The 12,827-nt window shown below is 36.6% G+C and overlaps 1 protein-coding gene across 1 annotated transcript in view; it reads left to right on the top strand.

The window, feature by feature from the left end:
- LOC122806918 overlaps window positions 1–12,827 on the top strand; it is a 269,512-nt gene that overhangs the window by 64,134 nt on the left and 192,551 nt on the right. The window lies entirely within an intron of this gene.

Raw genomic sequence — 12,827 nt, 5'->3', positions numbered from 1 at the left:
CGGTGCAGGCCAAAACCAATGGGTTATGGCTGACCAAGTTTGCAGATGACTGCAAGCTGAGTGCTGTCATCAAATCCCCTAGTGATGTGAACATCCTCCAAAAGGGTCTCACCTAAACAAATGACTGGTTCCACAAACATGGCCTCATATTGAATGCCAAAAAATACATCATCATCCACTTTGGGGTAAGTGATGTTCCCACAAATTATCACACTAATAACAAGGTCCTAAGCAAGCAATCAGTCGTGAGGGACTTGGGCACCCAGGGTGATAGGAAACTTGAGTTTTGACCAACATATTACCTCTGTTGTACGGAAAGCTTTCTACATGTCCCATCTTATTAGTAAGGGTATCTCATCCAGAGACAAGGTGGTCATAACATCCCAATATTCTTCCCTTATAAGACCCATTATGGAGTACAATGCTGCTTTTGGTATATACCTCACAAAGCACATGAAGCAGCTCGACAGACCACAGAGGTTCCTCACCAGGAGAATCCAGAGCCTCAAACATCTACCCTACACAGATAGGCTAACAGCTCTGTACCTCTACTTAGTCTCATACAGACTCCTCAGAGGTGACCTTTGTTTGGCATACAAAGCAATCTCAGAACCCCCCCCCCCTTGTTGGGACTGCATATCTGCAAGTCAAGATCTCTTCATGTAACCCACATGCGTGACCTCAAACTGGTCTGTGACATCAATAGGACTTGTTGGCAGGACAAATTTGTGTCCCAGTGACTCCCCCCAGAGTACCTCATTAACCCTTTTTAAGCACAACCTGAATAACTGGATGGGGAACAGAAAATATGGCACTGGAATTCCACCTGTGTCCCTGTTGGACAGGGGCATCGGGTACTGACTTGTTGGAACATGGACTAAATTCTTGGCTAGGCTTGTAAGGACTTCAGAGGCAATAGCCTAATAAGTTCCGATGATCCTATGATAATAACCTAAGCCAATTCAAATAAATTAGTCCTATCCGGAGAAACTGACACAGGAGAAGTTAAATGTTTTGTTTCTATTTCTGACAGAAAGTTAGGGAAAACAGATTCAGTATTGTCAGCAACAGCTTCCCGGGGATGGGCTCAACATTCTGGATAAGCAGGGGCACGTGCCCTACCCCTTCATCCATTACCAACAACAGTGGCTCTCCCTTGCCCAATAAGGGAACCCCAACAGTCACAAAGGGTGTGGCTAACCCCTAGTCTATGGTGGCTGTATGAACAACACTAGGGGGATCCAAAGAAAAAGATGAGTGGTCTGAGGAACCATCTTTGGCTACAGCAGCATCACCCACTTGCAGCTGAGGCAAATTACTAACCTGCTATGGTGGTGATAAAGACTGTTTAACAATCTTTTTCTTTTTATGGCTGGAAAAAAGTCTGACTAAGTGACCAGTAGTTTGTTTAATGGACAAGTCGAAATGGCATTTGTTTCCCAGGGAAAGTTAACAGCAATAATTGGTAAAACAAAAAAGCAGCAAAAAAGTAACTTTTTCCCACAAAAATATAAACACAGTAAAATGCACTTTTAGGGCAGCCATGGTGGTGCAGTGGTTAGCATTGTCACTTCACAGCAAGAGGTTCTCTGGTTCGATCCTCGGCTGGGGTGCCTTCTGTGCAGAGTCTGCATGTCCTCCCTGTGGTCGCTTGGATTTCCTCCGGGTGCTCTGGTTTCCTCCCACATCCCAAAAGACATGCTGCAGGTGGATTGGACACTCTAAATTGGCCCTAGGTGTGAGTGTGTGTGTGTGTGTGTGTGTGTGTGTGTGTGTGTGTGTGTGTGTGTATGTGTGTGTGTGTGTGTGTGTGTGTGTGTGTGTGTGTGTGTGTGTGTGTGTGTGTGTGTGTGTGTGTGTGTGTGTGTGCCTTCTGTGCAAGGTTGGGCGCCGGGCTGGCAATTCGACACTGTAAAACTCCACTGCCAATCATGGGCGGACAGGTGATCCGCTGTGGCGACCCCTAACTGGGAAAAGCTGAAAGAAGAAGAAGAAGAAAATGCACTTTTAACACTGTCCCTGGCTCCATAATGTAAACCAACACAGTTTCTCCACAGAAAAAGTAGTTTTAAACAACTTTTAACCACTTTTTACTACAAAAGTAAAAAAGTGCTCTCCTGTTTAAAAGTACATAAAATTCACAAGACAGTCAAGGAAAATATTTTTCCTAGTATAAAAGTATTTATTTCTCATGATTAAATTAATTAAAACAAGTTAAATTTAACATGGAAGGATTTTCCATGATGGGAACTTATCTGCCCAACAATGGAACAGCGTTAGCAGACCACTGATCCTTGAAAGCCCACATGGGATGCTTTTCTTGGCAGCAGGAAATCTCTCGAGGGCTTGGAACCCAAACCTGTTTTTTTAGTCAGCTCAGCTCAAGCTGAATAACAGTTTGGGTATGAGGAAGGTGCCCTGAAGCTTTGCATGCTGGCCAGCTTTAATCCATGGCACATGATCCACTGTGGCAGTGATCAATTTGAAGAACATTGACAAAATCTTGCTCTCGCTCTCTCTCAGGCACCATACAGGAGCTTTTTCTATTTAAGATCTATAATACACTATTGAAAATAATAAACTAAAGTTATCAGCACAGGCAGAAAAACTTAGAAGATAGGTAGATAAATATAAAAGAAAAGTACAAAATAAGCAATTTGCTGATTACCCAAAATGTTTTATATAGAATTGGGAAACAAAGCAAGAGGAACAGAAATGCAACCAAAAAAAAAAGATAGACACATTTTGGAGACATATCCATAAAGTTCCTATGAAACACAATAACAATGATGAATGGATAGAAGAAGTGAAGAAGTAAAAGAAACAGTCAGGAGTTCAAATATATAGGAATGGGATGAAGTAATGAAGTAACAGCTAGAGAATTTGAAACAAAATTAAGAAAAGTCCTAAATAGAAAACCTCAGGCCCAGATACAGTAACTAACTTCTGGCTAAAAGTATTAACATCTTTACATGAAGATTTAGCCCTTAGTAAGAACTACTTATATGTGCACCCTGAACAGACACCAATCTTGTTCACCACAGGAAAAACAATACTCTTCCTTAAGAGTGAACCTGCAAGCTATCCTAAAAATTAGACCAATAACTTGCCTTCCAACGATGCACAAACTATACACTGGAATTGATGCCAACATAGTATATAGTCATTTAGAAGAAAATAAACATAGCAACAGAACAAAAGGGCAACAAAAGAAAGTCATATGGAACAAAGGATAATTTGTTGTTAAATAAAGACATAATGGGGAATTGTAAAAAGGGGAAGAAGTTAAGTATGGCATGGATAGATTACAAAAAAATATATATTTGACAGCATCCCACATTCATGGATATAGGGAGAGCTTACAGATGAATAAGATACACCCTACATTGATCAGTTACATTACAGTGACCATGAAACAGTGGCAAACCACTCTGCAGCTAAGCCATAATAAAGGACAAATATTATCCCAGGGATAAAAATTAAAATGGGGGATATTCCAGGGTGACTCTGTCACTGTTGCTCTTTTGTCTTGCCCTTGAACAATTAAGCTGCTTACTTAGCAGATTAGATCATGGTTACAATTTGGATCCCAGAAAATAACAAAATGTAAAGACTTCTCATCTTCTTTTTGTGGGTGATTTAAAACTGTATTTCTTCAGATGAGGAGCTGAAAGCACAACTGGAAATGGTCAAAACTTTCTCAGATGATATAAGAATGTCATTTGGTCTTCATAAATGTGCAAAAAGTAACATTTAAAGCAGGAAAGCTGCAGCACAAAGAAAATATCAGTCTGCTACAGGAATGGGATTCAAAGGAACATGAGCAGGAGGAAGTTCATAAATATTTGAGAACCAGTGAAAGACTGACAATAAAACATGAACAAATGCAAACAAAACTGGGTAAGGAATATTTTAGAAGATTAAAATTAATACTAAATACAGCCCTGATATCTAGGGACGCAGTTTAAGCTATAAACCAATTTACTCTTCCTGTACTAACTTACAGTTTTGGGGTAACTGACTGGCCCCAAAAAGTATTGGATCAGTTGGACAGAAAAACAAAAAACATGTTTCATGCTTATCAAATAATATATAAAAATCAGTGTATACTAACATTATATATTCCTTATTGAGAAAGAGGTATGGTCCTCTGTGAAATTAATTACATGTATAGAGCTGCAATCGTAGGACTGCATATATGTCTACTGTCCTCACAAGACCCAAATATAGTGAAAGTTTTAAAACATGAGGAGAATAAGTCTAAGATGATTTCCTTGCATAGTTTAACAGAAGCATATTGGTGTCATGCGGGAATGGAAACCAAATTAGAAGCAAACAAAAATCAGGCAGCAACTGAGTGTGAGAAAAAAAATGAAAGAATATAAGGATAGTGATTGGATGAGAAGGCAAGAAATGAGGAAAAAGCATAGACATAGTTACAAGTACAGAAAATTCCTAGAAAAACCTCATGCTGATCAGGATCTGATGGAAAAACCAAAAGAGAAAACTTTAGTATTGATGGCCCATGATAGCGGACTCCATACACTTAAAAGGTCCATTGAGTACATGGGAGAAACAGACAAATGCTGCTTCTATAAAACAGAACTGGAAACAGTCACACATCTTGTTGCTGGTTGTGATGCACTAATGGCAGAAGGCCTGTAAAATGAAAGGCATAATAATGTGGCAAGACTGTTGCATTGTGGATTGTGCAAATATTACAATACTGAAGTAGCTAAGAAGCACCAGAAACATGAGCCACAAAGCATTATATGGAATGATGAACTTTATATCACATAGGATCATCCATTACCAACAGTTTACAAAATAAATGCAAGAAAAACATATATATTAGTCCATGAAAAGAAATCAAAAGTAGTATTGATCATAGAAATTGTCACATTCAGTGATTACAGTGTCTCACATAAAGACACAAAGTCATAAAATACCAGGATTTGCAAGCAGAAATTAGGGCAATGTGGAAGAAGGATACCCAGACATTCACAATATTAGCAGAAGCAATAGGTCTAATAAAAAAGAATTTACAATCTTAGTTAGATATTCTACTGATAAAAGCAACTCTGTATGAATTATAGAAGAGACCAAGTCTGGGCATATTGTGGATGCTGTAAAGAGCACTTTTGGCTAATATCAAAGATTGAAACAATATTCATTTTACAAACTTTAATTATACTTTGACATAGGAATGTGGTCCATTCCTGTCATGGTATTAAACAACAAAATGACATGGAGAAATTAAATTGGGAAGAACCTTTTTGTTTCCAGCACCTGAGGAAGCCATGCTCACTCACACAGGTTCACTCAAGAAGCAAAATGGTAGCCCCTTAAACGCAGACATGTTCCGGCATCATTTATTGTGCACCATAGTGCAGCAATGGGGTGTTACAGAAAACCATTTCAGCAAACAGCCATTGCACAATTAGCATTACAGATGCTGTGCATGACCATAGTATGCATGTGTATCCAGCTCTGAAATGAACAAGGATGAACAGATTAGCTCCACTTAGAGCAGATAGCATAGTGTGTTCAGGTACCTATTTAGATAAAGCTGATTAAATTCCCTAATTAACATAATCACTATACTAAGAGAACTGTATTAGTGATGTAAAGAAGGATGACATATTGTGAGAAACTACACTTCAGTGAGCAGTTGTGGAATCAGGATCTTACCGAACAGAGACAATAGAATTTGAAATCATCATACTGAAGAGAAAAAAAAAGGCACCCTTAAAAATTCCTGTTTAACAAACAGCCATGGTGGCAGCAACATGGGCAAAGAGGAAGTGGTATATGATGGCTTTGGAACAAAGGACAACTGCATCACAATGGGAGGCTTACCAGGGGCTATGTCTACAGAAAACCGGACATGTCATATAGGACACAGTGGCTCGCATATACCCAAGATATATATATATATATATATATATATATATATATATATATATATATATATATATATATATATATATATATATATATATATATGTGTGTGTGTGTGTGTGTGTGTATAGGGGTCTACTTCATTTGTACGAAGTTTCAGTACTTTGAAATCCACTTGGTTGAGATCAGTTGTTCGAAGTACCAAAACTTCAAAAACGAAGTACGGAGATCAAAATACAGCATGGAATGGGAATATTCCCTTTCCTGACAGTATTGTGATCTCAGAGTTGATATAGTTAAGTACGGGGGGGTCATGTGATGTGCAGGGGGGCTCGCCCCCCTGCAAAACATGTTTTCTGTGGGGGTTTTTTTCAGTCAGCTGATCCGGTGACTAGGCTTCAGCGAAAGTGTACTTTCGTTGAAATGTACTTTCGCTGAAGTGGGCATCTACTTTATTTGTTCGATGTAACGTATTTTTGAACAAAGTAGATCCATATATATATATATATATATATATATATATATATATATATATATATAAGCACTACAGAATCCTGAAAGCCCAAAATCCTGAAGACCAAAATCCTGTGACCAAAATCTTGAAAGTTCAAAATACTGGAAACTCAAAATACTGAAAACACACAGGACACCAACACTTACTATATTCCAGCACAAGTACATACAAAAACCTATTACCCTTCAACTATATGCAGTGGGGCAAGCCCCCATGCATCTCCCATGTGCCACACCCCCTGCTACTTAAATATATCAACTCCAAGATTGCACTTCACTATACTAAGTAGGGTAACACCAGTCAGTCACGAAAAATGCTCCAAATAGCCAAACATATATAAAAAGTGGCTTTAATAAAAGGATAAGCTCTTTCAGATCACTTGATCTTTCATCAAATCCATTCACATACAACACTAATAAAACCAATTTAAATAGAAAAGCCCAACCAATCAGTGTGATCATGAGTCTGCTCAAACTTCGGGTCTATATTACAACAACGAACGCTTAAATGTTCAAATCTATAAAGATCGACCTTTACAGATCGAACAGTTAAACGTTCGAAGTTGTAAAAAAATAAATAAAAAAAAAAACAAATACAAGGAAAGGGTTATAGCAAGCCCCCCTCCACCCCCCACATGCCCCGTTACTTAAATATACCAACTCCGAGATCGCTCTTCAGTGAACTACAGTGCGGAAATGGGAAATGTCCCATTCCCTACACTGTAGCGCAATCTTGGAGTTAGTATATTTAAGTAGGGGGGTGTGGGGTGCCCCCCCCTGCTATAACCCTTTACTTGTATTTGTTTTTTTTTTTTTTTGTTTTTTTTTTACAACTTCGAACGTTTAACTGTTTGATCTGTAAAGGTCGATCTTTGCAGATTCGAACATTTAAGCATTTGTCATTGTAATATAGACCCAAAGTTTGAGTAGACTCATGATCACACTGATTGGATGGGCTTTGGTTTTTTTTTTTTGACTTGTGACTTTTTTAAAAATTTTTAGAAATTCGAACGCTTAACTGTTCGATCTCTAAAGGTCAAACTTTAGAGATTCAAACATTTAAGCATTTGTGGCTCTAATATAGACCCCAAACGTCTGTCATTACAATCCACCAATATCAGCAAATATGCACAATCTCTGCAGAAGTAAATGCCATCTAAGTAATTCCACATTAAAGAGATCTTTAACTATTGAAGAGGTTGCTACTAGCAACAAAAGCCTATATTTCATTGTTTCATCTACAAATAAAGCGCCTGTTGCCCTTGAAGAATAAATTGCCTATGTTACATTAAAAATGATAAACTAGTAATACTGCAATAGGGAGTGGATGGCAAATTGATAACAGATTCATAGTTACTAGGTGGTTCATAGTTACTAGGTATCCCCTGCAAAGGAGGACATTCCCAGGACTGCAGCATCCACCCCCTTTAAAGTACAACACAGTACAGTATTAGCAATCCATCTACATGCTGTGGGAGTAGAACCCACAGCCCTCTACATCAAAAACAAGTATACTACCTGTTGTGCTGCTAAGAATGCAAACAGACATGGCAAAAGCAGCACTAAACTTCTCTTACCCTGAAACTCTCAGCTCCTTGTAAAATGCATTTGACACTCAACTGTATCTCTCAACTTTGCAGAACAAGAAATCTAGAAAAAGCCAACATTTATTGGGGGGAGGGGAACAAAGGCCCAAAACCAGGGACACATTTTAAACATTGCTTGTATAATCTTAGAAAGTTGCTAGAATATTTTTTTTTGTGTTACCATGCATTTCCTGATAGATAGGAAGACTGAAACTTAAATGGCTGTCATTAGTTAGTAATTTCAGTTCTCACCAATTTGCCAGAAAACCACAAATTTTAAGAGGACAGACTAAAAGTATGAGCCAAACATTCAAGACATTCTGTGAAAATCTGGACAGTTGAGAGCTACAGACTCAACTCCTGAATAACAAGTGATGGTATGGGTAGAGAATTCATGCTCTTGTTTCTTGTACCTAAAGTAAAAGGTTTGAGCCTGAGTAACACTAACCACCAGGTATACCTACTTGGGGCATTTTACACATGCACAATCCCTTACTTGAAGCAGGCGCACATACAATCCCTTACTTGAAGCAGGTTCTATGAATTACAAGCCACACACACAAAATAAAACAGCTTGAAGCAGAAGCAGGTTCAGTGAATTATGGCATTCATACAAATAAAGCAGGTTACAGCAACCACACACACAAATAAATTAGCTTACTTGCTGAAAAAGCAGGTTCTGTGAATTATTACATCACTGCCTGCATTGCGAGGTATGCAAGTATCCATGTGCTCTTTTTCTTCTATGTGCTTTACCCCCATCTGCCTGCCATCCATCAAGCCTTCTTCCATTGTAATTGAGCCCTAAGATCCCCTACAGCAGAGGCTACCTGAAGGTGCTGTTATTCAGCCAACCTTTGGGGAGTTTGTGCTCTTGCCAGCATCCCAGCTATGACAGCATTTTGAATGGCCCTAACCCATCTATTTAGATGATGATGATGGCAGAGCACCTACATCACTGTCCACCCAAAAGCTTGCATTTGATGTCGCACATGTGGCCATCATGTACTACCATTACCAGCTGAGACAGTCCTGCCCATACCCACCACTGCACAGGCCCAAGCCTACAGACTACTTCTCTGTCATCTAACCATGAAAGTAACTGGATCAGTGATGTGAGAGCAAATGGGAACCTCACCTTCTCCCTCCCAGGATGGGTGTAACTACCCACGCATGTTCTGCTGTAAAGCGCCCAATCCATCAATCAGACCCAAGCTATCTGGGTCATAATTAGGGCTTTATCCCTCTGTGCTATTAGCATGGTGTGCCCATATGCTATACACAGATTGTGTCATGTACCAGTATGCTGGGAGGTTAATATTACACTATATTAGGCAGATATATCCACCCCAGACAGCATACACGAGCTGCACTGCATTTTACATGCACATACATCTCACAGAGTAGAGGTATAATGGTCTTTCACACCATCATGACTTCAGATCTACCCCTGACCCGAGTTTAACACTTGGCATAAATCAACAGATGTGAAAATCAGTGTTCCAAGCACAGGCAACTGCTACCTACATTACTGTGCAGTTGGTGAGTGTGCTACATGACCTATGAAATGGCCTGTGGGACAACATGAATTACCTAGAAAGTTACATGCAGCATACAAAGAAGAAGTAGACAACATGACAGGGACAGACAAAGCAACACCTGTTGCAGTAGTGGATGCACAAATAAATACTAATCTAATTAGTTTAACAGTTAAGAAAATAGTAGTTAATTTAGGTCATACTTTAACAAACAAGGATTTTAGACCCCGTGATTGATTGGAAACTTTATTACTGGTCAATATGTTTTGGTTAACATAGAAATCAAAGAGAGAATACATTTTTCGATAAACAATATAAAAAAGTGCATAAGCACCAATCCCCCAATATTGCTTTTACTAATATAAATATTGATACGCAATTTAAAAATTTAAAGACACATTTCTATCAAATGAACATATTAAAAGTATTGTCTATAAATATCAATAGAATAAACAGTAACAACAAAAGTAATTTTATAAATTTCTAAATCTAAACAAGAGGGACACAGCCTTTATGCAAGAGACACACTAGGAAAAGATTCCAAATTATAAATAATAAAGATTATGAGGTAATAGAATCAACAATATTTAATAAGAAAAGAAGATGCACTGCAATCCTGTGGAAAATATCAACCGTTGTGCCAGAAATATTCCATAAAATCACAGATAATAAAGGCATGTTTTCAATAATTGACATTAATTATAAAAACAGCTTATATGTTTTGGCTGATTTTTACTGGATTCAAGGTACACATGCTAAAGTGGAAAAGCAATATCTAGAAATCTTAACTGGAAAGCTTAAAAGGCAACTAATATGATGCCAACAGATTATTTTAATTGCATAATGCCTGACATAAACTGTAGTACAAAAGTCTTAAACATAAAACAGTCCATCTCAAAGCATTAAAACATTGGATTTACAATTTAAATATAAAAGATACCACTGAATATACAAACAAAGGATCACTATTTTTCACATATTAAGGATATGTATATGGAACACAAACCAGGTCTGATGATTATATGTATACACACAATATATATACATGTGTATGTGTATATATATATATACATATATATATATATATATATATATATATATATATATCTATATATATATATATATATATATATATATATATATATATATTGAAATACACAGATAGTGAGAGGAGAAAGAACTCCCTACATTTGAAAGATAAAGTAAATAATTAAAGAACCATAGTTTTCCATCTTTCAATCTCTAATACAAAAAGCTTCAATTTACCAATGATTTCTAGGAAGGTTTAGCATTATTTCAAGAATCCCATCATATATGACTAAAATTAAAATATTTTGGAGAAACCTTAAATAAAGAAAGGAATGAATTTATGTCACATAATGATAATGGAGAAGTTAATGATATTGCTTTGTGAGATTCCCTTAAAAACACAAATGTTAAAAATGAAGTCTTGGTGTCACAGAAAATTCAAAACTTTGGGATTCAGAGTTAGTAAAAATCCAAAATAAATGTAAGCAAAAACAAATCTGAAAAAGATAAGACTGCATGAGACATAATTTAAAAAAAATGAATACAAATTACTAAGTTATATATTATCACATAATAAAAGAATAACGCAAGAAAAAATAAAAATGCTGACATACACAATGACATTCAAATCTTTACACAGACTACCTAACAGAAGCAAACTTATCTCAAGGAGAAATTACACTGAGACCTATTTTCAAAAAAAGAAATACAGCTATAGATGACATGTTAATATTATTAAGTGATTATTATAATAGACTGAACAGAAATACAATAGAGAGTTAATCATCCGAACGTCGATTATCTGAAATGTCAATTATCCAAATGCAGCCTTCCAAAGTTTTCAGGTAGGAAAAATCATAAAGTCTGAATATATAAATGTTATATGTATTAATTTGTGTGTTGCTTTTGAGATTGTAGCCCAATCATGAGAAAAATATTCTTTATTGTCCACTGGAATCACTGAATGATTGAAAAGTGTATTCCCTGTGTACAGAAAAACAAGATTTTAGAAGTTTTTTTCATCCGGTTCAATTACATGCTTGATTATCTGAACAGTTTGCTTAACCAAACTACCCTAGGTTCCAATTAGTTCAGATAATTTACTCTCCACTGTAATGATTTTTCTGATGAAAAAATCTTTCAGGAACTAAAGTACTAAGTTAAATGAACTCTTGCGAATAACTTTGAGTGGTCACAACTGTTACCTACATTTTTGGCTAGGCTGATAAATCAGAGGAAATCCTCTCCTATTATATCTGAAATTGTATACCAAGGTAACACTTACAATTCCAATCAAGATATAGTTGACCTATTTGAAAATCTGTACTCACAATATTTAGTGCCCCAAAATCCTCATTACAGGAACAAGACCTTGATAAACTCCTAGATCAACTGAATTTTTTGAAACTTAATGTTCCCAACAACACTCACTCTCATTTCCATTTATCCAACAAGAAATAATTATGGCAGGCAATAAATAATCTTAAATATAATAAGGCCCCAGGACTGGATAGATTCACTGTGGAGTTTTATAAAACTTTTAATCAGAGAATTTCTAAAAATTCTTCTGATTCTATTCAATTATATTAAAAAGAATAATATTACTGACATACACTTGAACTCTTTTAAAACAATTTTCATTCTTAAAGAAAACACAGACCCTAAAACCCCATGGAATTATATGCGCATTTCCTTGATTAATCTAGATATGAAGATTTTTGTTGCAGTCATGGCAAACAGATTTAAACCAATTATCCCCCACATTGTATCATCTAATCAATCTGGATTCATACAGTATAGACAAATGTGATAATACACTTACTCCAGATGCTATGATAACTCTATCTAATCAGAATCATACTCCGATATTTGCCCTCACAATTGACGCATCCAAAGCTTTTGATAGACTAGACATAAATTTCCGACTTTCTGGCCTATCTCTGTTTGGTATACCCCATGACTTTGTACAGTACATCAAAATACTTTACTCTAAAGCTCACATGGTTTTACAGATTAACAAGACTATTTCTTCCAGGACTGAGATTAAGAATGGAACCAATGTTCCTATACCTTTTTAATCTATATGTTGAACCACTATTCTTACTTATTGCACAGAAAACCTTTCATCATTTACCTACCATCTACAATACTAAGATCACTTTATCTGCACATGCAGATGATCTACATTTATATTTTTCACTACCTAAGTTGGCTGTGATTAAAATGTTGAATTCTATAGATATCTTTTTGAAATTCTCAA

This window comes from Protopterus annectens, chromosome 7.part0 (genome assembly GCF_019279795.1).
Source record: "Protopterus annectens isolate FY-2018-M chromosome 7.part0, PAN1.0, whole genome shotgun sequence".
NCBI classification, from domain to species: Eukaryota; Metazoa; Chordata; order Ceratodontiformes; family Protopteridae; genus Protopterus; species Protopterus annectens.
This window is presented reverse-complemented; position numbering and strand designations above follow the sequence as displayed.